The sequence below is a fragment of the Moschus berezovskii genome, chromosome 14 (genome assembly GCF_049115385.1).
Source record: "Moschus berezovskii isolate FMDL1 chromosome 14, NW_MosBer_1.0, whole genome shotgun sequence".
NCBI classification, from domain to species: Eukaryota; Metazoa; Chordata; class Mammalia; order Artiodactyla; family Moschidae; genus Moschus; species Moschus berezovskii.
The window spans coordinates 38,382,232-38,406,288 of NC_142473.1; the positions used below are offsets into that span (position 1 = coordinate 38,382,232).

Sequence of the window (24,057 nt, forward strand, 5' to 3'; positions counted from 1 at the left end):
TCCTTCTGTCCTCCACCTGCGCAGGGGCCTCAGTTCCTGCAGAGCTTGCAGACTTGTATCAGATTATTATGTGTTTTCCTTGACAGGGGGGAACTAGGACTTTGTTTCCTGACTGATTTTCCTTTGTCCCTGTCTTCCCTTACTTCTCTTAAGCTTCTTGGATCACAGAATGGCTTCTCTTAATGTCAAGAAAGCCATTCCTGGGATCCCAGGGTGCTTGGTGATAAAGAATCCACCTACAGTGCAGGAGGCACAGGAGATTCAGGTTTGATCCCTGGGGTGGGAAGATCCCCTGGAGGATTAAATGGCAACTCACTCCCATATTCTTGCCTGGAAAATTCCAGGAACAGAGGAGCCTGGAAAGCTACGTACAGTCCATGGGGTCACAAAAAGAGTCAAGATACAACAGAACATGCACGCTTAAGAGGCTGGAACCTTCTCTTTAGATTTGTAAAGCTTTATGTCTCTTGCTATAGTTCTCAGTTCTATGCTTATTACTAACCATGATTGACAGTTCAGCTCATCAATTTAGATGGGGGCATGGGGCACCCCTGGTGGCTCAGTTGGTAAAGAATCTACCTGTAATGCCGGAGACCTGGGTTCACTCCCTGGGTTGAAAATTTCCCCTGGAGATGTAAATGGCAACCCACTCCAGTATTCTTGCTTGGAAAGTTCCATGGACAGAGGAGCCTGATGGGCTACAGTCCATGGGGTCGCAAAGAGTCAGTCACGATTGAGTGACTAACACTTTCATTTTCTTCATGGGGTCTCCAAGGGTCAGAGACTAATCACTCTCATCAAGATGCTTGATCAGTTATAATCTGATGGCAGTTCCCTCAGTCTCCATGAGGCAGGAGATATTAGATGGGCTGCAGGTTAGACATTTACAACTGGCCCCCTGTTCACACTTCCCGAGGTGACAGAAGATGGGCTGGAGGCCCAACACTCATTTCCAGTCCCCTGTTTACATTTTCTGAGCCAGGAGACAAATGGGCTCCAGGCTACATGTTTGTGACCAGATTCCTATCTACATTTTGAGATCTACACCTCGATAAAAGAAATGACAGGGATAGGGTGAATAACATGACATTGGACACTTTTATGGTAGGAACAGAGCTAAGCCCTATTAGAAGATCAGAAGGTCATACATTTCCATCCTTGGGGCAAGGGAGAAACTACACTTGCACAAAAGGTGTAACGAGGCCAAAAAGGCAGGGGGTGCCAGGCTATAGGAAATCTTGCCGTCTGCCTCCCATACGCCTCTGGGATGAAATCCATCTTCACTGAGTGGTATGATCCCACCTAGGGGAGGGTCCCTAGACAAATTAGCTGCGGGGTTGGGGGGGTGGGCTGGGGCTGGTCAAAACCAAGAAGATTGACTAAGAAGCAGACAAAGACCCAGAAGACTGCCCGCTTACAAAGGATTTAAACCTCCCAAAGGCACAGCTCTATCAACTGTCTTGAGTTTGCCCGTGTGCCCTGCCTTTCTAATAAATACTTTACTTCTCCCTCCTTGCCTGATTTCTCCTTTCAAGGTAGATAAGGACTGGGGACTGAGATTCTAGCCACCAGTCCCTGTGGTCTATCAGTTAAGATTCCTGGTTTCCACCCAGGTGACCAGGCTTTGACTCCTGACCAGGGAATTAAGGTCTCGCTTCCAGCCGCTGCTCACTGCTTTGTGCATCTAAAATCATCTGGAGTGGCCTTCGCCCTCTTTTCAGTGCTGTCTGGATTTCGACAACCCATGCTTCCAAAATTGGAAGGGTCCGTAGAGTTCCCCAGCACAACTCCCGTCCCCATGTTGTGCGCTGAACATCTCTGGAAACTGTCCATTTCTGATCGTCATGCCTTCAGTTGATCGGCAGCTCCTCAGTCCTCTATTTTATCTCTGCCGCTTGCGATGTTCCTGGGAGAGATGAATAGGTGCCGACTTGCACAGAGTCTACAGCACATTTTTCCCAAGGCTCCTTGCTAGCTAGAGTCAGCCTTGACTTTTGTTCAGTACTTTGGATTGTACGCTGCTAAAGTGATGTTTTAGCTGTTTCTCTGCTCCCTCCCACAACCCAAATGAAATGTTATAGACGATCTCTCCTCCAAACCTCTGCTCAGAAAAATCCTCTAAATGTCTTCCCTGGGCCTTTCTTCCTAATCCCTGGCCCACTGACAGCCCCTTGAGCTCTTCATGGTGGATGTTGGATATAGTTTTGCACTAGCTCACGTTGGGCAGTATGGGAAGCAGAGAAGGCCGTGAGCTGACGGATGCTTCTCTGGTGGTCCCTGTGGACCCCTGCCCTGGAAACTCAGGACTGGTGTGTGCTCACCATGGTCTTTCTGAATGAATGCGCTTTTTCCTTCGCAGTCAGTGGGTTCTCCTGGAGAGAACAAGTCCTCAGAGTGCTAATTAATCACTCAGCCGCAGCTCGGAACAAACCTTTACACCCTGCACCTAATCCTTCCTCCAGCAGGTTTCTGACCAATTAAGAGACTCTCTGGGGCGTTTCAGATGTTGGCCTATGATATGCTGGCCTAGAGCAAGTGTGAGATATGAACCCTGGGGAGATGGACTCTGACTTGTGCTCTTTGCTCTGGGCCCAGTTTGATGGACAGTGCACCCTGCTGGTTACGATGGCATTTCCTCCGTCGGCCAGTGTAGTGGGTAATACGGACTCTTTTCTGTGGCTGCTCCTAATTCTGCAAACCACATTGTCAATTGCAGAATGAAGGATTGTTTCATGCTACTGCTAAGTTCAGTTCAGTTCAGTTCAGTTGCTCAGTCGTGTCTGACTCTCCGCGACCCCATGAATCACAGCACGCCAGGCCTCCCTGTCCATCACCAACTACCGGAGTTCACTCAAACTCATGTCCACAGAGTCGGTGATGCCATCCAGCCATCTCATTCTCGGTCGTCCCCTTCTACTCCCGCCCCCAACCTTTCCCAGCATCAGAGTCTTTTCCAGTGAGTCAACTCGTCGCATGAGGTGGCCAAAGTATTGCAGTTTCAGCTTCAGCATCAGTCCCTCCAATGAACACCCAGGATCGATCTCCCTTAGAATGGACTGGTTGGATCTCCTTGCGTTACAAGGGACTCTCAAGAGTCTTCTCCAACACCACAGTTCAAAGCATCAATTTTTCGGCGATCAGCCTTCTTCACAGTCCAACTCTCACATCCATACATGACCACGGGAAAAACCATAGCCTTGACTAGATGGACCTTTGTTGGCAAAGTAATGTCTCTGCTTTTTAATATTGATTTTTTCTGTTTTAAAGATCAAAATTATAATCCTTCAGTATGAAATAACGTTCCACTGGTTAAATAAAACATTGATTTTTCTTTTTTCTTGTAAAAGGTTTAGAATGGATATCATATTTAGAGATAAAAGTAGCTACTGTACTGTAGTCTTTAAAAAATCCACATGGAAGATAAGGTTGTTTTTAAGTAAAGATTCCTAAAATTGTTTTTGAAAAAAAAAAATCCACATGGGACTTGCCTGATGGTCCAGTGACTAAGACTCTAACCGCCCAGGGCAGGGGGCTTGGTTTTGATCCTTGATGGGGGAACTAGATCCCACATGCCGCAACTAAAGATCTCGTATGCCTCAACTAAGACCCAGTGTAGCCAAACAAGCAGGTAAATAAAAATAAGTATTTTTTTAAAGTCTGTATTACTGCAAAGAGGGAAATGCCTTAATAAGACATCCAAACTGAAGGGCTTCTGAGAATTTATTTTCCTCATTCACATCAGCTTCTATCCAAAAAGGAAAAAAGCCTTTGCAACCATGATGGGGGCAGAGTCCCCAGCCCAGAAAGTAACTTCAGGGGGACAGTCGCTTCCTGGGCAGGTGTGCAGCAGGGAGAAGTGTTGATTTTAGGGAAAGAATCAGTTTGTTGGAAACAGAGATAGTCTCAGAGATAAGAATAATCCCCTCAGGTTTCTGGTTGAAAACAAACTAGAGCTGGCTTCCTCAAAGTATGTATACCATGGAATTTGGGATGCTGATCCAGTTTCATGCTTTGAGGTGAAGCCAGGGGTGCATTTACAAAACAGTAATTCCCAGGTCCAAACTGGACCAGTTGGTAAAGGTTTCCCCGGTCACTAGTTTTGTTTTGTTTTGTTTTTTTCAAATCTTCTGTATTTGTTTGCTTATTCAAACTACACCACTGATTAAAAAAGCTTTTTAATACATTTATTTACTTGCGTGTACTAGGTCTTAGGTGCAGCACACAGGATCTTTTAGACACAGCATGTGAGATCTTTCATTGCTGCATGTGGGATCTAGTTTCCTGACCACAAATTGAACCTGAGCCCCCTGCGTTAGAAGCACAGAATCTTAGCCACTGGACCACCAGGGAAGTCCCCACCAAGTCTTTATTTAGTACATTTCACCCAGTGGCAGGACCTTTCATACAAAGCCACAAGCATAGAAAAAAGAGATATTTCCCTAAGGACCATTTATGTACCAGATGTTAGTTTCAACAGAACGTTATCTCAGTTGAACCCGGAAGCCTTTTCATAGTAGGAGAGTTAGATGTGGACAGGGCTGAAGTGCAACCAAGGACCAAGGCAGGGCTGCATGCATTCACATGCCAGTTCCATGCTGCATGCCGGCCTGTTTGCCGCAAACTGATGGGAAGTGTCTACAAGACGCTGGAACCTGCCATCGTCAGGCTGCTGGATGAATAGAGCCTGGCCCTCTGCCGCTTGTCCCTGCAAGGTGCAGGCAAGAGCGAGAGCCTCAGTCGGCAGACCTAGTTTTGTCTTGTGTTGACTGTGCATTTTCAAAAGCGTTTTACTCGGCTTTTCTGAACCTTAGTTTGAACTTGTAAAAGCCTTTTCTTGTAAAGAGTACCTGAGATAGCATGTGTCGAGTGCCTGGTGCTTAGTAGGTGCTTAGTAAGTGGTAGCTGCCAGTACTCTGATGGTTTTGGCTATTGTGAGTTTTTACTGTCACTTTTTTCTTTTAATATTTGTTTATTTGGCTGTGCTGGGTCTTAGTTGCAGCATATGGGATCTAGTCCTCTGACCAGGGATCAAACCCGGGCCCCCTGCATTGGGAGCACGGAGGCTTAGTCACTGAACCACCAGGGATGTCCCTTTACTGTCACTTTCTTCGCAGATCTGTGTTCTTCTGTCTTTGAAGAAACAGAGACAGAAAGAATGTGTAGAGTATTGATCATCTACAAAATATCAGATACTAATCCTAAGGATAAATAGAATAAGGCATGACATTTGCTGTCAGGAGCCTTCTTATCTTTCGGTGATGCACATCTGTAAGAAAGTAAGTGTAATGTAATAATTGACCGATGCCACTTTGTCTAATAGAATTTCGTAGTAATAGAACTAAAGAATTTATTTACTAATGTACCTAATCTGTGCAGAGACTCTTATGTACACTTTTAAATATAAACCTCTCAACAGTCCTTTCAGATAGATGCTATTATTATGTTTATATTGGAGTTTAGAGAACTTAGGCTCGGTGGAGTTAAGAAATTTGCCTGAATAGAATAATGTAGGTCCTCCGCATAGGGTAGGATGGAGGAGGAAGGAGGGAGAGGGCGGTGGTATCCAGAAAGACTCCACGGAGGGGGCTGTGCTTCAGCTGAGAGCTGCAAGGGGAGTAGGAGTCTGTCACATGGCAGTGTTCCTAGGCGTGGGAACAAGATGTACATAAGCCGGAGGTGTGAGAAAGCAAGGCGTGCTCAGGAATGGCTAATACTTCAGTATGGATGCCCACAATGGCCCAGGAGTGGGGGTAGCTAGCTAGTGGCTGGAGATCATCTTTGTACAGATAGGCAGGTGCCTGATCATGTATCATCCTGCCAGGATGGAGTGGACTGTATTTATAGAAGAGGGAAGGGAATGAGGGACTTCGAGAAAGGGCTACCCAGGTCTCTCCCAGGTATTCTTGTGAGAAAAATCCTTTTGGTTCTTGTGCGAGAGGTGGATTCGAGGAACAAACACTGGAAGCAGATAGACAAGGAAAGTTGCTGTGCTCAGTTTCTCCGTCATGTCTGACTCTTTGTGACCTCATGAACTGCAGCACGCCAGGCTTCCCTGTCCTTCACCATCTCCCGGAGTTTGCTCAAGCTCATGTCTAATTGAGTCAGTGATGTTATCCAATCATCTCCTTCTCTGCTACTCTCTTTTCCTGACCTCAGTCTTTCCTAGCGTCAGGGTCTTTTCCAGTGAGTCAGCTCTTCCCATCAGTTGGCCAGAGTACTGGAGCTTCAGCTTCAGCATCAGTACTGCCAATGAATATTCAGGGTTGATTACCTTTAGGATTGACTCCTTTGATCTCCTTGCAGTCCAAGGGATTCTCAGGAGTCTTCTCCAGCACCACAGTTCAAAAGCATAATTTCTTCACCGCTCAGCCTTCTTTCTGATCCAGCTCTCACACCATATGTGACTACTGGAAAGACCATACCTTTGACTATATGGACCTCTGTCAGCAAAGTGAGCATATGGCAGAGCAAATACAAGCTTGTATGTGTGTATTGAAGGAGGGGAACATGGTTTCATGAGGGAACATATCAAATAAATTGGGCCAGGGCCAAAGTGGGGGTGGTGAGAGAGCATGGTGGATGAACTAAGGCCAGAAGGAGGGGTCTGAGATGGGAGGGAAGCAGTGAGAGGAGGCAGATGATATGAGAGGAGCTTGGCTGGCCATGACAAGGGCTTGAGTCTTTATGCTCAGAGCACTAGGAAGCCATCGAAGTTTTAAGAAGGGAGCCGACGGGGTCAGATCTGATTCTAGATAGATTGCAACTTGGGGAAAGGATGTACAGTTAGAAGGCTGTTAGAACAGTTCAGGCGAAGGACTGGATATTGGTGACTTGGATGTGGGATGCTGGTTGTTCGGGGGAAGTAGGTGAGTTCCAGATACATTTAGGGGATAAAACGTCCTCAACTTGTGATGCCCTGGACAAGGGGTGTGAGAGAGGGGAGGTCTTCAGAGTTGGTCCTAGGATTCTGTCATGCTCTGCTGGCTGGTGCCTCTGCTGAAAGATAAGGAAATGGGTTTGGAGGGGGTGAGAAGAGATCGATCTAGATCAGAGGTGAGAGGACTAGCCTAGAATAGGAAAGAATAGTGGATGTGGATGCAGGTGAGTTCACAGGTGATGTGATAGGAAGGTGAGGAGGTCACTAGCAGCAGCACCCTTTTTCTGTGTGTAATAGGAGAAAAGATCAGCTCCTACGATCAAGGAAGGTGGAGTGGGAATAGTAAGAGGCTTGGGTGTTGTTAACTTGTGGATTTCTTATATCACTTCTCTGATGAGCGTCAAAGAAGTGCATGTCTTACTAGAACTTGCTCTCACTTCTCCCAGTTAAGTTAGGGAAGTTAGGTTTCATTACGTCTGTTTTCTAGGCATAGTATTTAGCAGGCTGTGGTTAATTCTGCCCGACACGTGCCCTGTGCTGTGCACTCTTTGGTTCACTTATCCATCTCCCCTCTAGCCTGGGAGACCCTGGAGGACAGAAACAGTATCTCATATGTGGCACAGGGTAAGTGCTTAGCAGCAGATGTTTGTGGAATGGATGAATGAACCAATGAGAAACCAACGCAGCTGGAGTTGGAGCCCCTGGAGTTGGAGCAAGGCCAGAAAGCAAGCCCATTTCTTACAGCTCAGGTCTGGCCATCGGAATAACTAGCCTCCTATTAGAAGGAAAGATGTTTTCAATTTCTGTCCCAGAAATTGTTCCCAAATCCTGTATCTCCAGGGCACTCTAGCCCCGTCTACCCGCCTGGCTGCTGAATTCCCCACGGCCCCATAGACACTCAGGTGATCTCCCTGGTCAGCTCCCTCACCGGGAAGAAAGAACCAGGAGGAACAAACCCTCTGGGAGCGGTGCCCGTGCTCCCCCCACCTGACCCCACTTCCAGCAGCTGACATCACATGCAGGTACAGCTCCATCCTCCCTGTCTGAGGACGAAGGAGGAGAGGAGACTCTCCAAGTGCCCAGAGCGCTGCCAGATGTGGGAGGGTGGAGGAGGGCTCGATGTGGAGCTGTGGCTCGGGCCGCGAGCAGGGGGCATCCTGGTTAAGTCGGAGCCTGAGGCCCTCCCAGCCCAGATCCTCTGCCCGCCTGTGTTCTGTGTGGAACCTCAGGACGGGGAGAGCTCGGCTACAGGGGCCAGGTTGACAACTGAAGGAGCTGCACGAGCAGCGGCCCTAGAGCGAGCCACCAGCCCGCGAGGTCCCTGTGGCCATGTGGTAGGCTCCCCCCTGGGCCCAGCATGGTACAGAACCTGCGCTCCCAGACAGTGTCTTGCAGCACGGCTGTGAAGCAGGCCTGCCACCACCACGTCTCCTCCTTGAGGAAGAAGCTGTCCTTTCTACGAGCCAAGTAGGTGCATGGCCCCTGGATGGACGTGGTCCTTGGCTGGTTTGGGGTGACCCGGGGCTTGTTGCAGAGGCGGGAGCGCTGTGGGATTGTCTGCCGTGTTTGGGATGTTGCAGTTCCTTGCCGGGTGACAGGTCCCCAAGAAGGAGTATGGTGTGTTGGCAGAGGCTGAAGGTGCAGGATGCGGGGTGCAATGAATGAGGCTGTGCGCCCCTTGGAGGATGCGTTGCTTGAGTGGACCTTGTCTCCAGGGAACTTCCTTGGCTCTCTGGGTTCTTCATGCCCGGCCAGGGGTTGTTATTTTCCTCTTTCATGGTAAATTACTTCACTTGGTAAAGAATTCAGGGTTCCCAAGAGAAAGAAAGGTGAGAGAGAGAATGGTGTGTTCTGCCTGATTTAGGGGCGATCTCTGGGATCTTCGGGGTGTTAATTTCCTTCCAGTGATAGGGACCTCTGCATAGGGACCTTTGGGGGTGTTGCCTTTGTGTGTCACATCTCATATCTGCTCGCCAGGGACTTCGCTTGAGAAGCTGCCGAGGAGGTCCGAGCCTAAACCAGGTGCACGGCTCGTTTTGCTAACGTGGGCCCTGAACCTGGCAGAATCATGGGGTGGTGTCTCATTGCCGAACACACTGTACCTTGGGTTTTGTGACAAGAAGCGGGGAGATTTTCTGGAGGAGAAAGAGGTTCCCAACTTCTAGGATCAGGGTTAAATTTAGGGGCTGGTGGGCATTGGAGAGAGGGGAGCCATGTAAGCTTATGGGCAGTTGTGATTTGTTGTGGAGAGAAGCATAGTAGTGAGGACCAGCAAAGACAGGACAGGTGGGGTGAGGGAAGGGCGGGGAGAACGGTTGGGAGAGGCTCAGCAGGTCTCAGAGGTAGGTACGGGCGGAGAGTGGTCAGTGGTGGTCTGGATTCTTTCCTACATGCAGCTGCGCTCAGGAGTGGATGCCCACGAGTGTTCAGCGTCTGTTGACAAGGGTGCTCTTCCCAGGGAGCTTTCAGGTGGAGGTTTGAGGCTGGGGAGCAGAGACCCAGTCCTCAGTCTTAGGTGGTGGCTCCCCGGGAGCCAAGGACCCAGCGCTGTGGGTGCGCGGCAGACCCCCAGCCGGCCATGGTGGAACCCTGTGGTGTTGGTTTCAGGGACAGCAATCTCTGTCCAGTGGTCACATGGGACTCAGGACTGCACTTTGTGGGCAAAGGGATGACCTCAGATTAAATCCGGACTCTACCACTTACTGGCTGTGGCGCTGTCACTGCATCGTCTTATCCTCTCTGCATCTGCTTCCTTGTCTGAAGATGGAGATAACTGTACCTGCTTTATGGAGGTTGTGGGGGTCAAAATGAGATAAAATGGGAAAAACACTTGGTACTGTGTCTGGCATGCAGGAAATGGTAGCTTCTGTTGGAATTGCTGTCGGCTCAGGCCACCGCTGGGAACTGAGAGGAAGGTCAGTTTGGCACTCAGAGAACCACAGCTGGAGACTTGGTCAGAGGGAGCCTAGGAGAGGTGGCATTTGATGACTTCTTAGTCTCCCAGGCAAGCCAGTCAAGCCAACTCCAGTCCTCAGCCTCCCAGCTTTGTGTGTGTGTGTGTGTCTGTGTGTCTCTGTGTGTGTGTGTGTCTGTGTGTCTCTCTGTGTGTGTGTGTGTGTCTGTGTGTCTGTGTGTGTGTGTGTCTGACTCTGCGCAGCCCCATGGACTGCAGCCTGCCAGACTTCTCTCTCCATGGGGTTTTCCAGGCAAGAATACTAGACTAGGTTGCCATTCCCTTCTCCAGGGCATCTTCCTGACTCAGGGATTGAACCCATGTCTCATGCATTGCAGGCAGAGTCTTTACTGCTGAGCCACCAGTGAAGCCTAGCTTTCTTTACACCCTGGCACTAATGGTGTCATAATTGTATTTGTTTACTTAGTTGTTTGTCTCCCCAACTTGTCCTAACCTTCATGAGAGCAGGGACCGCGTTTGTTTTGTTAGTGGTGTCCAACTCTTGGCGTTGTGCCTGAAACATGGTGTGTGCATGTGTGCCGAGTCACTTCAGTCATGTCCGACTTTGTGCAGCCCCATGGACTGTAGCCTGCCAGGCTCCTCTGTCCATGGGATTCTCCAGGTAAGAATACTGGAGTGCGTTGCCATGCCCTCCTTCAGGGGATCTTCCCGACCCAGGGACTGAACTCGCATCTCTTACATCTCCTGCATTGGCAGGCAAATTCTTTACCACTATTGCCACCTGGTAGGTGCCCAATAAATACTTGTGACATGACTACCTGCAACTTGAATACCTGTCTGAAGCTTTCTGCGAGCTCTAACGTTCTGTGATCATGGGATTCTGTGACCGTGGCCCAGACAGAGGGCCGCTGTAGCCCTTAACATCTGTTAAACTTCGTGACCGTTTCTTGGTCCTGAAAATGCTTTGATCTGTGACTGCCTCTCACACATGCCCCTTTCTCTGATCCACAGACGCATATGCTTAGAGGTTGTGCGGTCTGGGGCAGACAGCACAGAGGCGTTTGGACTCAGCCCTGACTTTGGGGGCAGGGCTCTCCAGCTTGCCTGCACCCCCGCCACCACCCATCCCCGCCCAAGTTCCCAGTTTGTAGTTCCTCTCTGGCCACTTCTGTTGTTGTCAGCAGAAATGTCTGCAGGTGTAGCCATCACCTGCTCCGTGTTTCTCCTACTCCAGCATTTCTCCTTTTCTGCCTAAGAAGGAGGGGTTGTTAATTATAGCTCAGCATACCACTCTCTCTCTGTGGATACCATCGCTAGGGTTTAGATTTGGACCACTGGAAGATTGGCTAGTAAATTTCGTTCCCCAGCATCTCCACCTCCTGCTGGGAGAAACGATATCCTATCAGTGGGGGTGAAGGAGAAATGTGAGTGGGTTAAGCTCGGGGCTCAGGCCGGAACCCCACCTTCAGGCTTATCGTGCTCTGATAAGAATAAGCATTCTTTGTTTTTCTGTCTACTCCAGAGCTGAAATGCAGTTGGGGGTCCAAACCCCTGGGTTCTCTTCTCAACATGACGCTGATGAACACTATAAGCTCAGAGCGACTATTTGCAGAGGCCACTCCTTGTTTTGAAGCAATACTTTTCCAGAATTATTTGATACTCCAGCTTGGTGGCAAACGCCATCAGTAAAAAATTTTTGAATGGTATCACTAATGTCATGTGTGAATGTATGCATGTACAGAAGTTGTATGTGTCCACTACTGTATGAAGTATTCTGTGTATTATGTAAGTAAGTGGACATTTTACAAGGATGAGCTAAAAAGTGTCAATGTAAGTTCCAATACCTCCTTTATTCACTGCATGGGAAGTGTTTATATCTGCTTGATAAAAGCAGCCAGCTTGGGACCCCAGGGTTCTAAGGCAGTGGTCCTCATCCTTTTAACAGGTTTTAGAATCACTTGCTGGAGCAGGAAATGGCAACCCACTCCAGTGTTCTTGCCTGGAGAATCCCGTGGACAGAGGAGCCTGGTAGGCTGCTGTCCATAGGGTCGCACAGAGTCGGACTTGACTGAAGTGACTGAGCATGCTTGCATGCATACATTGGAGCAGGAAATGGCAACCCACTCCAGTGTTCTTGCCTGGAGAATCCCAGGGATGGGGGAGTCTGGTGGGCTGCCGTCTATGGGGTCTCACAGAGTTGGACACGACTGAAGCGACTTAGCGGCAGCAGCAGCAGAATCACTTGCAGAGCTAATTCAGTATTCACATTCCTGGGTCCTTCTCTTCAATTCTGAGCCCCTAGGAATTTGCACAGATACCACATTTCCCAAGTGGTTTCCATGCCAGTGGTCTTTGAGAACACACCCTATAGCCTGCAACCTTCTAGCTGTATCAAGAATCCAATTTAAGGGACTTCCCTGGTGGTCCAGAGGTTAAGGATACGCCTGCCAATGCAGGGAACATGGGTTCAATCCCCTGTCTGGGAACTAAGATTCCACATGCTACAGGCCAACTAAGCTTGTGGCCTGGGCTACCGAGCTGGTGGGCTGCAACTACTGAAGCTAAAACATCCTAGAGTCCATGCTCTCTGAAAGTAGAAAAAGCCCGTGCACTTCAAGGAAGACCCAGAGGAGCCCAAACAAACAAAAATCCAATTTAATATGGCTGGAACAGGGAGGACCTAGGTGTCTGTCCTGGCTCGTGACATCAGTTTTAGGGAATCTCTGGCAGGCCCTTGGTCCCTTTTTACCTGGGATGCTGGGTCAGTGTTTGACTTGTGTTTTTCCCTTACTTTCTGCATAGCCCCAAAATCACCACTGTGCTGCAAGGAGAAAGGTGGGTGGCTTGGGATGTGTCATTAATCATTTTCATCTTATCTGTCATCACTTTTCTGGCTTCTCAGTGCCTGCCTCTTATCCTCAGACACAGGAGCCACAAGCAGTTAAGTGCTGTGCTCCCTTCCTCTCTTTGCCAGTCCTCTTTAATCCAAAAGGAGGCAGCTCATCCACTGAGAGGCAGAGAATCCCAGTGCTGCCCTGGTTGGAACCAGTCTTGGCAGTTGGGGGAGCTGGGGGAGTGGAGGAAGTCTGAGTTTCCCCCCCACCGACACACACACACACACACACACACACAAAAGCTCCCTTTGTCATTCTTTGTGTGAGGTGATGGGTGAGTTAGTAAGTAGAATTCTGGGTTGACTTTTGAAAGTCTTTAGTTTATTAGTTTGGCTCCATGCCAGATTTTATTTTGGATCCACAAAGTGAATACCTCACCTGCTCAACTCCTTTCCCTCTGGAAGTGCAGCAGCTATTACCCACATTTCCTTTTCCTGGCATCTTAAACAATGGGTGGATTCCCTTCTGGCTGAGAGTTGACATCAGTTGTCCCTGTAAATAAGGGTACAGAACAGAGACCTACTGAAGGAGCCTTTAACAAGGAATTTGAGGGGTCAGACACTCTGTATTCTTTACTAATTCATGAATTTCTTCTTCACTATCTATGTCAACTGGCTATCTGCCTCTCTATGAATCACTTCCATAATGGGAAATCGGCTAAGTACATTAATTGGGGTCTTTTTCAGTAAAGAAATATATAATTATAAGAAATTACTTCAAATCTACAAATGAGAAGAGCAAATGCAAGACAACACTGAGTGTCTGTGTGCTCAGGTTGTGGGCACAATATCTGAGGTTTTATTTGTTATTACTAATAATAGCTCCTATTTTGAGAGCTTATTATGTGCTCAATGCTGTGCTTTTCATGTGCTGTTCTTATTTAATCATAATAGTGACCCAGGAAGGGAAGTTACAGTTCTACCCATTTTCTAGATAAGACAAAGTCCATTGTCTTTCCTTGTCAGTGGCAGAGCTGACCACTGTACTTCAAAGCTCAAGTTTTATTTGCATCGCTTTACAGCTTCCCCTTAAAAGAGGATACACATGGGGGTCCTGTGCAGGACCCTCTGCTTTTCCTTACATCTAATGGGCCTATCGTTATCAACTTCCTTGAATTGAAGCATCAGACGTGGAAGTGTATGAGCTGGTCTTTTAATGAAGTTTATCTCTCAGAAAGCTTCAAAATCAGACAGAACAAGAAACAAACAGGGAGAGAAAAGACCACAGTGATTCTGAATAATACAGTTAAATATGCCCAGAGGCCAAATAGATTTTTGTTTTTTTAATCTTTTTTTGAGTATACTTCCTGTGCATGCATGCGAGTGCATGCTCAGTCATGTCCAACACAGTCATGTCTGGTCGTGTCTGTGACCCCATGGACTGTAGCCCACCAGGGTCCTCTGTCCATGGTATTCTCCAGGTAAGAATACTGGAGTGGTTTTCTATTTCCTCCTCCAGAGGATCTTCCCTGAGTGGGTTGCATTTCCTCCTCCAGGAGATCTTCCCAACCCAGGATCAAACCATACATCTCCTGCATCTCTTGCGTTGGCAGGCAGATTTTTCACCACTGAGCCATCTGGGAATCCTATGCTTCCTATGCCATGCTGATTTTGCATAGTGCCTTAGGATTTTAACTAACAAGTTATATGCACAAAAGTTTCGGTACATCTCTGTTTGACAGTATCTCTTTATACAGCTTTCTTTCCATTTCACCATTATGCCTCAACTGCAGAACAGAACTGTTGTTACACTTACCTCCCAGCAGGTACCAGGTGAAGCCTCTGTGGTCGTCTGCAGGACCTGCAAAAGTTCACTTCCCTGTGGGTTCGCCAGCACCCCCTGCTGGTGGTGACTTCCCAGGAGAGGAGGGAGTGGCCATCTGATCCCTCAATGGTAGCTGAGATCAGTGGTGAGTCAGCAGGCAGAGACGACAAAGGGAGTGGCCTGGACTCCATCGTTCCGTTGTGGAGGGCTGGGGTGTCTGCCTGTCAGGACACCTTCCACCTCGTAGCTGTGAGAGAGGACACTGGGGGAAGGGAACGGCCAATGCCAAGGAAGAATTGCTGGTTGGCGTTGCTGTGTAAATGGGTTTGTATGTTCTTCTTAGACCTTCGGCTCAGATCCCTCTGGGGCCCATGAGTTCTTCCTTCGACATTTAAATAGCATGGTTCCATGGTTGTTCTTTTCCCACCCCACCCAGCTTCCATAGCTTAATGGTCTGTTTGTTTTCTGGGTATAAGCGCTGCAGTGGCAGCTGCAAGGATGCACCAGCAGCTGCAAAGATGCACCGGAGCCAGTCACCTTCAGAAAAAAAGCCAAGGACAGTCTGGAGTGGGTGGTCGGCTCCGGAGGCATGCTATCCACATTTTCCCTTGCGTGCTGCTGGCTCGCATCTCTTCCCCAGCCCCTGGTCCAGGAACTGGCGCGGTTCTGTACATGCATCTTTCAATTGCGTTCGCAGTCTCTTAGGAGATGTATTTGTGGGGAGGAAATACACCCCTCCACTATCCCCTAATCCCACCCCTCCACTATCTTGAAGCCCTCCCTCTGTCCACACCCCCCACCCTGGTCCCTTAGGAGAAACCTGGGACCCAGAGGAGGATACTCAGACTCGGGGACTTGCCCTCGGTTTCTCCCTCACCTCTCCCACTGGCCTGGTCTGGCAGTTGCAGAGACCAACGGGGAAGTGAAACTCTCTTGTTCAGTAGGCCTTCCCAGGGATCTGTGACCTCCAGCTGTCTCCTTATCTTGTTTTCCTCTCAGTTTCAGCAGTAGTCGCTAGAGGGTACCGCATCCAGTGTCCAGTGGATGTCCTAGTGACCTTTGGAGGGCCCCCAGCTCTCCCACCCTGACCTCCACCAGCACTGCCTCCGTTCCCAGTAGAGTGTGTGGTTGTACAATGGCAACGTGTGCAGCTCCCGTTAACATGTACCGTAAAAAGGTCAGGCAGTGTGATTGGCCTTCTCCCCTCTCCCCTGGCTGCTGACCCCCCTGCTCAGATAATCCCGTGGCTTCTCATCTCCTCTCACCCTGAACCCTCATGGGAAGGGCTCTGGGGTCCTCTGCTACCTGGCTGGCTGGAAGTCTTGTGTGAAAATTGATACAGGCATAGGCGTCAACCTCCAGCGAGAGGAGTGGGAGGATTACCCACCTTAGGCATTTATGACCCTTCCTATTTTTGAAGCACTTGCACAAATCTGACAAGTGGAAGTCTCACTCCGGGACCAGCTGCTGGCTGGAAGCAGTGTGACTCCACTGGAGATGGTGAGTTAGGGCAGGAGTGGTATAACCAGACCAGTGCCAGCTTTGCATTGGCACCAAGTGCAGGTGGCCTAGGGATTTGAGGGAACTTGGGGAGTTGCCATTGTTCCCAACTCCTGAGTGTCCTTAAAATAGTCCTCATACAGGCGGCATTATTCCAGTTGACATCTGTGGAAAGTGCCTACTATGTGTCAGTCACTGTGCTCTTGTTTCAGGTTCCCCATTTTTCTATGAAATAGTATTAACTATTGTGTCCATTATATAGACAGGAAAACTGAGGCTTAGGGAGGTGTCAGAACTTGCATAGGAACACACCACTGCTAAGTGGTGGGCTGAAATCCAGGTAATTTGACTCTAGTTTTTAACCACTATGTGACACTGCCCTGTCCAGTTCTAGAGGCTGATGTCCAGTCAGTATTGTTGATATTCCTGTTGCTTGTGAGGTCCCGGGAAGTGCTGGTGGCTGAGGCAGGTGGGTCTCTCCTTTGGAAGTCTTGTACCCTGAGGAGCTTTGATGTGAAGCCACAGTGGTCCTGGCAAAGACCTCGGAGTCTGGTCTGAGCTGTGGGTTTCCCTAAGTGAGCCCCCATGGGAAGTGGGTGGCCTGGCATCATCCCTTATCCAGCCAGTGGAGGGTGCCGTCCAGGGAGCAGCTAAGCTTCGCGAGACCAAGTCAGACTTGCACTTGGCAGGATTAGCTGCCAGCTCCCTAGTTTCCCTCATGCTGGGCAATTTCTCTCCAGCCACGGCTCCTCTCGGACACTTCAGTTAAACCTTCTTGTGGAAATTTCTGCTTTGTGTTTGGAATTGCTTTGTCTCCTTTCTCCTCCAACTTCCAGTCTGATTGGTTTCCTTATTTTCTTATTTCTTTTTTTCTAATTTTATTTATTTATTTGTTGTTTTTCGCTGTGCTGAGTTTTCATTGATGTACGGGCTTTTCTCTAATTGCGGTGCGCCGGCTTCTCATTGTGGTGGCTTCTCTGTTGCAGAGCACGGGTTCTAGGGCCCACGGGCTTCAGTAGTTGGGGTGTGTGGACTCAGTAGTTCGGCTCCCAGGTTCTAAATCACAGGCTCAGTAGTTACGGTGCATGGGCTTAGTTGCTCTGTGGCATGTGGGATCCTCCTGGACCAGGGGTCAAACCTGTGTCTCCTGCAGTAACAGGTGGATTCTTGACCATTGAGCCACTGGGGAAGCCCTGGATTTTCTTTGTGAATCTTTCTTTCCCTTCTTATTTTCATGTGGAGTCTTTCCTTGTTCTTTGATGGCTTTCTCCCCTAAACTCCCCTACGGGTCCCCACAGTGTCCATGACCCTTCAGCGTTACCTGCCAGTGTATCCTGGTGGTCTTTTCCTGTTGCTTTTCTGCCTTTTCCTTGTTCTAGTGACTGTCTCACCCCACTGCTCTAATGCCTTCATTCCACTGAAAAAGCAGTGGCGGCAGGGGGTTGTTTTCTGTCCAATCTACTTCCACCATCGTCACCCCTGCAGGGGTCTTAAAATGTTTTGCTCTGGTGAGGAGAGGTCGTTTGGATGGAGGAAGACAGGAAATGAACCACTGAAAAATAAATTTTTTTAAAGCTCTTAACATTTAAGTAGTATTTCCTGTGAAGTGAAGTGAAAGTCTCTCAGTCATGTCCGACCCTTTGGGACCCCATGTACTATAAAGGCCATGGAGTTCTCCAGGCCAGAATGCTGGTGTGGGTAGCCTTTCCCTCCTCTAGGGGATCTTCCCAACCCAGGGATCAAACCCAGGGATCCCGCATTTCTGAGCCCTTTCCGTATGTTTTCTCATTTAATCCTCATAGCAGCCAGTGAGTTGAGGGATAGTGTTACCCTTGTCTCACATTTGAGGAAATGGGGCACAGAGAGGCAGTAACTTCCCCAGGGTGACACAGCCGGGTGGGCGGTTGAGTCAGAATTCAGACCTAAGGAGGAGGATTTGCGAGGCAGGCTTGCCGTGAGGCTCAGCCGCCTCTGAAGAGCTGATGGCTAACGAGCAAAGGAGAGGCGCCGGCACCTTCCAAACCGTCAGACACATGCAGTCACCAGCGTGGGAGCTCACACTCTGGCCCCTTTCACTGGTGCTCCGTCTCCCTCTTTCCTGTTCTGTCTCTTCTCTCGAGAGAGAAGCTGCCGTTTTCTGTAGGAGAGCACACACAAGTGACCTCTCAAGGTCTGTCGTGCTGGGAGACTCTCCCTGTTTCATCGCCGTCTTCCGTTCAGGAAGCGTTGGCGGGCAGACTCTAGAGAGAAGGGATTTCACCTCTTTGGCGCAGGCACCTGATCCGTATTTGTGGTCTCAGGATGGGCACAGGGATCCAGCTGCAGATTTTATAAGCAATGCAGACAAGGCTACCCCACTGCCCTTCACTCAGGGAACCATACAGCTGCACGGTGCAGCAGGCGCAGCTCATCTGACCAGGGTCTGAACCACCCAGTCCTGCTTCTTCCTGGCAGTGCCTTCTCCCAAAAGCAGGTGCCCAAGGAGGCGCTTCCTAAAAAGCAGGTGCAGTACCAGCCTCTGAGCTATCCTCTAGGACTGGGTGTCTGGACCCCCCACCCCATCCCCTAACCACCCCCTGCCCAGAGTCAGTGTTGCCTCTTTTCAAGCATCTGGGTTTTTTTCCCTCCTTAACTTTGTACATAAGTATGGTGATTAAGAAGTTAGAATGTAATATCTAGGGTAAAGTAATAGGGCCTCCCACGTGGCTCTGGTGGTAAAGAACTTTCCTGCCAATGCAGGAGATAAAGGAGATGCAAGTTCGATCCCTGGGTTGGGAAGATCCCCTGGAAGAGGGCATGGCAACCCACTCCAGTTATTCTTCCCTGGAGAATCCCATGGACAGAGGAGCCTGGTGGGCTACAGTCCATAGGGTCGCAAAGAGTCGGACATGACTGAATGACTGAGCATGCAGCATGCGTGTAATTAGTATGAGTAATTGCCCTGGAGAGAAAATGTTGTAGTGATGTTATAAAGAGGCACCCCCTCCACAACCTTTCTCTGCCTATCTGTCTGTCTACATATCTATCTGTTGGTCTGTCTATCTTTTCAGTAAGTGTTAGGCAAAATGTAAGGAGATGAAGCTGTTGGAGAACTTCTGGTCTCTAGTTCAGAAAGCAAGTGCATGGAATAGAGGAGTTATTTATCCTATAAGGAATCATCCAGATCAATTTCTTGCTGGTAAGTAGCAGAGGTGCAGACTCAGTGGCTTCTTAATTAGATACTCTGCATTAACTTCTCTTTCCTTTTTTCCTTCAATGTCATTCTCTTTTCTGTCTTTTTCTTTGGAGGTGTCTTTGGACTCAGGGACACAGTCCTTCTCTTTTCTCTCATTAAAGCTTAGCACTCTCCCCTACCTACCCCTGATGCCCCAGCTGCTAGGTTGTCTGTTCTATAGCTAATGGCACTCTTCTCTGCCCTGCTTTGAGTTCAGGGCATACGAATTGTTTTGTAAAATACACATGAATGCTTCTGGTGAAGCACCCCTTCTACACACTGTCTCCAAGCTCACCATCCAGGGCTGTGTCAGGTGGATTGTTTTAAGAATTGAGTAGGTGCATGTGTTTGGTCCCTAGGAAGACTGGGTGGAGTCCCATTAACATGGTCCGGTTTTTGTGTGATTGTTATGAAACAGAACATCCTCATTTGTGGGTACCAACCTTCTGCTCTCCGTCTGTTTGTACATCTGACTGTCAGCCCAGGAACAGAGAGGCCTGCAGGCCACGGCGATAGCCAGAAGGCACATTCCAGGCCTCTGAGCAGAGCTGACAGATGTGGGTCTGGCACGCCCCACACCTTTGCTATTTTTGTGGGAGTGTGGTGGAATCTCACCACTGTGATCCTGACCAAGTCTCTTACTCACTTTAGGTTGAATCTGTGACCATCGTCTAGGGCTTATGGAAACCAGGCGATGAGTTAATGAAAAACAATTCATTGGCCTGCATGATTTTCTGTTACTCTCATCCTTGTCCTTTTTCATTTAGGTTTATGGAACTTGGCGGCCCTTGGCTAACAAAGTTAATATGGGAAAGGGACGGGAGCAGTGATCTGTCTGGTGCTGATGATGGCTGGAAGAGAGTGCACCTCCAGGAACCAGGATATGCATCTTTTTTCCCCTCCTTAATTTTAAGCTTGATGGTTGACCAGTTTGGTCAGGTGTCTTGGTTTACTTTTCTGCTTATGTAAAGTGATCATGAATGAATCTTTGATGATTCTTTTTTTTTTCTGTTCCGGAGAGCAGGGGCTGCTCTCTTGCTGTGGTGCACGGTCTTCTCATTGCGGCGGCTTCTCTTGTTGCAGAGCGTAGGCGCTAGGCGAACAGGCTGCAGCAGTTGCAGCACTCAGGCTCAATAGTTGCAACTTGCTGTCTCTACGGTGGTTGGGCTTCAGTAGTTGCAGCACAGGGGCTCATTCCTTGTGGGTCGAGGGCCTTAGAGCATGCCGGCTTCAGTAGATACAGGACATGGGCTCAGTAGTTGCAGCTCGAGGGCTCTAGCGCACGAATTTAGTAGCCCGAGCCATGTGGAATCTTCCTGGACCAGGGATAGAACCCTTGTCCCCTGTATTGGCAGGCGGATTCTTATCCACTGCACCACCAGGGAAGCCCATTGATGGTTCTTTTTAAAAACAGTTTCCACTGGACACAGGAGATTTGCTAAATTTATACAGTGCCCTCTAGATGGATCCAGGATTTTTTTTCTCCTAACGTTTGATAGTGTATTTTATAATTTGCCATTTTCAACAGAAAGGTGGAGTCTCAAAGGGAAGTTGCAAATTAACTGAGGTTTTATGTGAGTCTGTAGTCCTGGGAAGCAGGAGTTGGGGGCAGATTGAGGGGTGAGAAATTTGATAGAATAATGTTTAGTGGAAGGGGATTTGGAGTCAGTGAATATGGGTTTGAGTCTCTGCTGTGCTGTCTGTGTGACCTTGGGCAAGTCACTTAAAGTCTCTGAATCTCAGTTTCATTATCTGTGAAATGGGGGAAAAAATATTGCCTCACTGGATGCCTGAAAGTGTCAGATAAGGTAATGGATTTGCAAACATGTAAATTATGGAGCACTGTACCAATGGGAATTGCTACTGTTATTATTCCTGCCAGACCCACAGATGCTGGTAAAATAAACTAGGGGAATTGTTGATGTAATCATTCTTTTGGAAAACTCTTTCCTTGATGTGCTGGTTACCTGACTGCTTGGATTCCTTGTGAAGTCAGGCTTGAACAGAAACAGGTACTAGAAAGAATGAAGGCAGGTGCAGGTGGTAAGGGCTGAGACCTCAGGTTGCTGCTCTCTTCTTTTATTCGCTGTATTTTAATCTCTCCCTTTAACCCTTGCTTTGCTGGGTTTTCTGTGCTCTGGTGGCTGGATTGCAGAAGTTGGGGAACGAGGGCATCAATTCTCTCAAGATCTCACCGCCACTGAGGGAAAATCTGTGTGGAATTGGGGAACAAGTGCTGAGAGACCTTTCTTGGATCCTTTTGCTTTTTGCCTGGCCTTGGTTTTCTTCTCTATAAAAAGGAGCTGAAACTTTAAGGTCTCATCCACCTATAAGTTTTGGCGGGTCTGAAATTACATCCTTGAAGGAATCCGTGTCCCTAACAGCAAGCCCAGGTTAGCACATTAGAAGCGCTGCTGTAGAATGATGGAAGGAGGTACTTAGGGATGCCCCGGGATATTGACCTGCTCATCCATAGGTGGTTCGCTCTGATTGGGAGAAAGATTTAAAGACGCCAGTGTGTTAGGTTGAACTCCAGCAGGAAGACTGGTGTTTCACCAGAGCACACAAGCTTGTTTCCTTGCTGGTTCCGAGGAGCGGAGCTGCTCTTTTGCATTCTTGTTGCTGCTGACACCTGGCAGACTCGGAGGAATGGATACGTGTGCTGTGCTTTAAGTAGAGGCTCTGCATTTCCCCACAAATGCGAGCAGCCCATGCCCCCTTCCCCCTAGGGCCCGGGGCGCTCCGATCCCTCTCCCCGTGGCTGCCCTGACTGCCACAGCCTATCCCAGGTTGCCCGGGTGAAATGGGCCAGAGAGGAAGCGGTAGTCACTGCGAGCGGAGCGGCCTGTCCCTGCTGGGCAGGAAACCTAGAGTGATGAATGGGGCCGGATGAAGTCATCCTGCTCCTCCAATCAGGCTGCTCCAGAGAGAGCCAGGGGCCTCTGCAGATCCAGCCGGCTGCCGGCTGCTCTCATGTACCTTTAGACAGAGACTGAGTCTCTGGGAGTGAAGGGGGGTGTGAGCCGCCCGCTCCGGCTCCTGTGTAGGCCTCAGTCAGTCTGAATGTTATTGCAAGGTGAGTGGCTTCACTGGGCGTATTCCTCTCCCTCTGCATTCTCGGCCTTGCCTGCCAGGCTCTGGCTTTGTGGCTCTGGCACCTCCTTGCACAGCATCTTCTGCTTCCATCTGAGGGCCTGTCCCTTCTTCTTGAGGTTCTCACACCTGCGCCCCACCGGCTCCCCCCCCTCAGCCTTCTCCCCTCCTGCTACCCCCAGCACTTGCTCAGCACCCACCAGCTGGCCTCTTCCCACGAGCTCCCCTCGCCCTGACCTGTGGGTACCAATTGGCCCAGTGATGGGAGGGCAGGGCCTTCATCTCTGTGAGCTTTCCCCCAGCAGGGGGAGCCCTGGTGAGACCTGCACTTAACTCCTGGGAAGAAGGGCCCCCTGACTCAGCCCTAAGTGGGCGTCTGTGGGAACACGGGCAGGCCCCCGGCGTGCGGGGGGACCCCGAGGCTCTTTGCTCTCCGCCCCCAGCCAAGGAGATCCTGGGGCCAGAGCTTGGAAACAGGTCTCTCATTTCCCCGACCTTCAGAGGGGCGGTCTGTTCTTTCTGGGGGGACCTTTGTGACTCTGCCTTTTCTCTCTGGACGGCGCCGCTGCCCCTTAGGCCAAGCCGCGATCATGGAGCCGGCTGATATGGCGACAGCAAAGGTAGGATGGAAATGCTGCCGGCCGCACTGTGCGTAAGTGGCTTTGCTTGGCGAGTTCTACCTTTGGTTCACTTTTCTCTCCCCTCCTGTCCCTCAGCCCGTCCCTGTGGGAGAGCACCCAGGGACTGTGTCAGAGTGGAGGGAAATGGTGTGAGAGTGAGGGCCTGGGGAGGGGAGGAAGGCCGGGCCCTCCAGTGCACTCGCCTCTCCTCTGTGTGCCTGGAAGCCTGGCGGGTGGGGGCGGTGGCCTGTGACTGTGATTGGGCTGACCCGCGTGTGTGCATGTGTCTTTCTTGTTAGCTTTGCCTCGGTTTTCCTTGACCTTTATCCTGTGTCTTTTCTCTCACCCTTCTCCCTTATTCTCCTTGCCTCCTCCCCGCACTGCAGTGCTCTCTTAGCCCATCTGTGCCACCTTGACTCTCTCTTTTCACCTTCCTTTGCTCCTCTTTTCCCTCTGCCTGCTGTATAAGGACTGGGTGGGGTCGATATGGGCTGGACAGTCTTGAGAGCAGAGCCTGTCATCCTGCAGCAAATGTTGGCCTTGGGATTGGCGAGGAGTTTGGCTCTGAGTGGTGGAGGTGGCAGCTGCCCCTCCCACCACTCATCTGATGCCCCAATGGAAGTGCGGGTCTGGGCATCTAGGAAATCGTGCCCGGTGCTGTGTCGTGGGGACCCTGTAGGCACGCTAGAGGGCGTCCCTGAGATTGGTTTCTAATCTCTCCTGACTCCTGCTTGCAATTTGCAATTTGTTTTCCTGTGTGTTTTTTCCAAACAAGGAGCTTGAGCCATTAAGCGTGGATGGGGGCGCTAAGGAGGCTGAGTGTGTAAGCCCCTGTTGTCCTTCCAGGACATCTCAGGGCTTGGTTTGGGGGCCTTCCTCTTTGGCCGATGGCAGGGTCTCCTTTCTCTCAGAGATGGAAGATTGGACGAGGCTCAGACTTCTGGAGCAGGTTGGGTACCCCATGTGCATGTGGAAGAGAGAGGGAGGTAGGAGCTCCAGTCAGCAACAGTGCTCTGGGCAGTAATGTGTCAAAGCGGTTAGGACGTGTCTCTGGGAACCACAGAGCTGAGTTCTCAGCCCCTTCCTCCCACTTCCACATGCTGTGTGCTCTGATTCAAGTTACTTAACCTCTCTGGGCTTTCATCTCCTCGTCTGCAAAATGGTGAAAATAACATGCATGT

The 24,057-nt window shown here is 49.7% G+C and overlaps 1 protein-coding gene across 3 annotated transcripts in view; it reads left to right on the top strand.

The window, feature by feature from the left end:
• Positions 1–24,057, top strand: part of GRAMD1B (GRAM domain containing 1B) — a 188,455-nt gene that overhangs the window by 54,430 nt on the left and 109,968 nt on the right. The window lies entirely within an intron of this gene.